Raw genomic sequence first — 5,890 nt, 5'->3', positions numbered from 1 at the left:
AAATAATGCAGAACAAAAAGTGTACATGCAAATAAATTCTTCCTTTTACAGATATAAATATTTACTAAATGTTAGTAAGTGGGCACAGTTAAACTGCTAAGCTGCAGAACTTGCTGATTGGAAGGTTGGTGGTTGAAATCCGCAGAGCAGGGTTAGCTCCTGTAGTTAGCCCCAGCTTCTGCCAACCTAGTGAAGCAGGGGGAGCGAGGGTCCCCAAGAAATTCCAGGAGAAAGAGGAGAAGGAAGAGACAGAGACAGCATTGCAAGTTCACAGAATTTATTGCTTACCCAGGTAAGGGCACCTCAGCTCCAATCTGGCTGTTGAGGTACAACCTTCTGATCCAAACCACCCAGTATATATATCATAATTCTCAGGGTTACACATGCGCATAAAAACTCTAACCTTTACACAATCTGATCAGTTTGTCCTCGAATCGTGGCCAAGAACATTTGTTGGCAAGATATCATGTTTTCCACAACTTTTCCCCTTACATCATCTGACCTCGCTCTCAGACAACTTACATTAATTTACATTGAACCATTAAAATGAATCATAACTTCATATTTCTTCACATCATATTATATGATTCCACACATCTTCATTTCTGTATCTTTAAGCAAGCATTTCCCTTATTAATTCTCCTTAATTATATTCCCAATACATTTGTCAATACATTTATTCCATTAAAAAGATATATTTCATTTTGCCTGCTATTTACTTCAACCAGACAGGAGGTGGCGCTGTTATACCATATCTTCAAATGTCCGCTTCTTCCTTAGGTTAATAATCATTAACTTTGTACTTGGCCCCAACATTTTTGACCTTCCACAAATAGCCCAGCTCGGCTTGCTCAAATATTGACACAAGATTAGGTCCCCAGCCTCCTGTCCTTTCATGCCATCTGTCGTTTTCCCTTACACCAAAGAATCACCACCAGAACTTCTTCTTCATATTATTAAGAATCCCTTTTTTTAAGGTAAGATTTCATTAATTTCATTAATTTCTATTTAGCTGCTGCCACATACCCCACAAAATCTTGTGACGAAGAAAACCATTTTTTTCGGAGTCACACCCTTAGTGTGATTATACCACCTTATCTTCCCTGGATAGCTGTTGCATTTCTTTTATCTCCAGAGTCATAAGTTGTTTCAATTGACTTCCATGTCGGGCATTTGCCGTAATAACAATTCTTTCAATCATATTTCTTAAGCAAGCAATCACACAAGGCAGTAGGAACATGATTAGAATACCAATTATCAAGATAACAAATCCTACAACGATGAGGTCTTTTAACCATTGGAAGTTTGGCAACCAATCAGTTAACCAGCCAAAAACACTCTCTCCCTTTGGGGCGTATCCAATTCTGATGGTAGATACTACTTTCTGTATCTTATCTATATCAGATTCAATCTCTCCCGATTTGTTTATATAGTGGCAGCACGTGGTATTGAGAAAAGAACATAGCCCTCCTTGTACAGACAATAGGTAGTCCAAAGCAAGTTTGTGTTGCATCAGGACCCCTGCCAAGGAATCAACTTCTGTCTGCAGAGCTCTTATTCCAGCCACAGTTTTGTTCGCCAGCCTCTCCACTTGAGCTGAGAGTCTCCGAATCTGTTTTATATTTAGAGCTACACCCGCAGCAGGGAACAAGATGGCTCCCAGCCTTTCTCCCTCATTTAAATAAGTTTGGTCTGGGTCATATCCAAGTGTTTCATCATAGGCTCTTTTCAAACGCTGTTCTTCACGCTCCCTTCTCCAAGTCACCTGGGATTGTTGTTCTGGGTATATTGTCACATCCGCTAACATCAGAGTGCCGATCGTGCACGTTCCTTCCCAAAATGGCGGCAAAATCTTTCCCGCCCATTGACCACAGATCCAATACAATCCCTGAGACAAGCCACCCTTGGCTACCAACGATTTAGGCACTTCCTGGTGGGCTTCCACCCCTTTTACCACTTTTGCAGGATTTGATTCTCCTCTACTCTGCTGTGGCCCTTCAACAGGTGGTTCCCCCTGGCCCTGAGGCAGTCCTTTGCTAGGAGCCTTTGGTGGATCACGACCCCTGCTGGCTACTTTTGCCTGGGCCTGTCTAATGTGCGTGCCCAATTCTGGTGAAACAACTCCATCAGATCTTTTTACCCTTCTTGAATGTTCCAAACGGGCTAAGAGGCTAATATCTTCAGACGCCTCTGTTTTGAATACATGGAGAAGGAGATTACAATTGGGATAATGACCAAGTTCTATTTGGTGTGTGTGGAGAGGGTTGTCTCTATCTTGGGTCCATCTCTCATCTTTCTCCCAAATAATGCAAGCTGGGGCCTCTGGCGAAGTCTCTGCATGTGTTATTATAGCTTGTCCTGGATCAAGTAAAGTTTCAGTCATCTCATAATTTTGAGGCCTTAAATTGCTCCATCCCTTTTGGCTTAATAATGTTCCTACCATAAGTGGCCATCCCTCACGCTGGGAAGTAGGCCCATGACTACAAATCCAACAGTCAGTAGCTTCTGTCTCATTCGCTATGTTCTGAATCATCTGGTGGAATATGTTCTGCTCCCATCCTCCCTGCACGAGCTCTGGGACAATTACACTCAACATCATCAGGTAATAAGTATTCCACATTCCAAAACGAATAAGCTTTCCCCCATAAAACATGCTTATAACGGTAAGCCAACCAGATCAACCCCACAATAATCAGAAATCCCACAAATACACCCCCGTCACCAAAAAAGTCCATTTATTCTTCTTTCTTCTTTCTTCTTTCTTCTTTCTTCTTGCTTGATTGTAGTTTCAAAAACTAAGTCTCTCTCCTATTCAGGGCAACTTTATTCTTATGTTTTAAGTCTTTGAAATGTATGTCTTTTTATTTTATTTATGTATGGTTTAATTAGTTCTTTATTCAATCATCCAATTCTTAAGTTTATTTGCTGTAAGTCAGGGTCCTCTGCTGTGTAGTCTTCTCTCAAGCAGGCTTAGCTCATCCACAATTTTACTTCCTCGTACCCGTGGGGATTCATCAAGTAGCAGACCCCTTTCACTCCTGTCTCAGATGTCACACTCCCCAGGATCTCTCATCCACTTTAAATCTTCTGGTAAAACAGGGGGATACTGTAACAGGTAATTAATTAACATTTTTAAAATCTGTACTTTTTCCTTGATGCTTAATCCTTCTCACTTCCACCTCATATTACAACAGTTTACCTTCCTTTGCCAATTCAATTTCTAAACATTTTGAACCTTAAAAAGCATCTCAGTATTTTAGCAAGGCAACCCCATCATTCACTTTATCACAGCTCTCCCCACAAAATCTTCTAAATTTAAATGCATCTCGAATTGCCACCACTTTCTCTCTCAGACAGTTTCACAACTAATATCAATTTTTTTCCCAAAAGATTTTCCCAATTTCTTCTCTCTTCGTGAGGGCATTTAAGTGGCCATCTTAAATACTCTCAACACATGATTTTTCCCTTTTCAATCTCACCCGGCATTTGCAAACAATCAACCTCACACAACCTCACACACCAGTCTTATTCATCCCAAAACTGATTCCATACATACACTCATTTACTCTTTACTGCAATTTTCTTCTCAAAAGGGAATCTAATCATTCACTTCTCACACTTCTCTCTCACACATCTCAACAATTTTCTTTCATTATTTTTAATCCCTCTTTACTTCTGTACTAACATTTCATCACTACTGCATGACTTTCTTTTACATTCTCATTCTCTCTTTTCCCACATGGTAATCACACACTCTGGTTCTTCTCCTGTGATTAACCATTTCGCTCTTCTGACTTACTTTTTCCTTGCTTTCTCAACATTCTCTCAACATACCTTAACTTTCTTCTTGGATGGCTTTCTCTTACCCACATGCTTGGTCTTTCCCCATCATGTGTTCCAGGTTTTCCTGAATTTTCCTCTTTTTTTCCTTTTATTTGAAACCTGTGAAGATTATTTCTCTCACAACACAAACAGCTACACACATTCTTTTTATCCTTGTTCTTTTTCTAACCACACACACATTCAAGTTTTCCAGAGAATGTATACAGACATTTTCCCTTTTTCCCAAAAGACAAACACATATTTCACATATTTTTCTTTTTTTTTTCTTTTCCTTTTTTTTCTCATTTTATCATCATTTCTTTTCTTTTGGCTTTTTCCCGGAAGCCTATAACCATTAGTTTCTTTTCTTTATGAACATACTGACATTTAACAAAGAGACAAAGCAAAAACAGAAACAGACATACGGTTGCAAAGCAGCTAGAAGAGACAATGCATATAGCAGCCAGATTCCACAATACACAACACATAGGATCAACATAACAATTTTCCCTTTTCAAAGTGCACTTTTTCTTAACCTTAAGAGTGAGCCTTCTGTGGCGAACGCAACACTCAGGGGGGTTTTCCTCTTGAGGTCTGCAGTACCTCCTTTGAAAAAATGTTCCCCCAAACCTGTTTCCTCAGGCATATCCACAAATGCCTGTACCTTAAAAAAAGCTAGCTTTTCCCCTTTTTCTGGAACTGCAGCTGTTAATTCCCAATGCCCTCTCAGTCAAGGAGCCAGCAAAGGAACAGGCCAGTGGAGGCGATTTTCCTTATGGGTACCCTTTTTCATCTCCCCTGATCCATGCCTTGTCCAGCCCCTGAGTGAGAAGCACCAGCTTCCAAAAGCTTACCTTTCCTTCTTCCTTTTCTCCAGCCCCACGTTGGGCGCCAATTGAAGCAGGGGGAGCGAGGGTCCCCAAGAAATTCCAGGAGAAAGAGGAGAAGGAAGAGACAGAGACAGCATTGCAAGTTCACAGAATTTATTGCTTACCCAGGTAAGGGCACCTCAGCTCCAATCTGGCTGTTGAGGTACAACCTTCTGATCCAAACCACCCAGTATATATATCATAATTCTCAGGGTTACACATGCGCATAAAAACTCTAACCTTTACACAATCTGATCAGTTTGTCCTCGAATCGTGGCCAAGAACATTTGTTGGCAAGATATCATGTTTTCCACAACTTTTCCCCTTACATCATCTGACCTCGCTCTCAGACAACTTACATTAATTTACATTGAACCATTAAAATGAATCATAACTTCATATTTCTTCACATCATATTATATGATTCCACACATCTTCATTTCTGTATCTTTAAGCAAGCATTTCCCTTATTAATTCTCCTTAATTATATTCCCAATACATTTGTCAATACATTTATTCCATTAAAAAGATATATTTCATTTTGCCTGCTATTTACTTCAACCAGACAGGAGGTGGCGCTGTTATACCATATCTTCAAATGTCCGCTTCTTCCTTAGGTTAATAATCATTAACTTTGTACTTGGCCCCAACATTTTTGACCTTCCACAAATAGCCCAGCTCGGCTTGCTCAAATATTGACACAAGATTAGGTCCCCAGCCTCCTGTCCTTTCATGCCATCTGTCGTTTTCCCTTACACCAAAGAATCACCACCAGAACTTCTTCTTCATATTATTAAGAATCCCTTTTTTTAAGGTAAGATTTCATTAATTTCATTAATTTCTATTTAGCTGCTGCCACACTAGCAGTTCGAAAGCATGTAAATGTGAGTAGATCAATAGGTACTGCTTCAGCGGGAAGGTAATGGAGCTCCATACAGTCATGCTGGCCACATGACCATGGAGGTATCTAAGGACAATGCCGGCTCTTCAGCTTAGAAATTGAGATGAGTACCACCAACACCCCAGTTGGACTTGACTAGACCTAATGTCAAGAGGTAACCTTTACCATTACCTTTACTGGTAAGTGTTAGCATTGGTTCTTTGCAGAAGGCTGCCAAATTCTTTTCACTGAATGCCCAGATTTCTAAATGCTTGATCATAGTGCTAGAAAGTCAATGTGGGGAAAAGAATATTATTGT

At 40.1% G+C, this 5,890-nt stretch overlaps 1 long non-coding RNA gene across 1 annotated transcript; it reads right to left on the bottom strand.

The window, feature by feature from the left end:
* Positions 1–260: 260 nt before the first annotated feature.
* LOC137096502 (uncharacterized) lies at positions 261–5,515 on the bottom strand. The gene is made up of 2 exons (XR_010909502.1): positions 3,835–5,515; positions 261–3,106 (listed from the first exon to the last, which is right to left on the bottom strand). It is a non-coding gene; the product is annotated as an uncharacterized lncRNA (long non-coding RNA).
* Between the last annotated feature and the right edge of the window lie 375 nt (positions 5,516–5,890).

The sequence above is a fragment of the Anolis sagrei genome, chromosome 3 (assembly GCF_037176765.1).
Source record: "Anolis sagrei isolate rAnoSag1 chromosome 3, rAnoSag1.mat, whole genome shotgun sequence".
Lineage (NCBI taxonomy): Eukaryota > Metazoa > Chordata > Lepidosauria > Squamata > Dactyloidae > Anolis > Anolis sagrei.
Note: the sequence above shows the minus strand (reverse complement) of the source record. Positions and strands in the feature narration are given on the sequence as shown.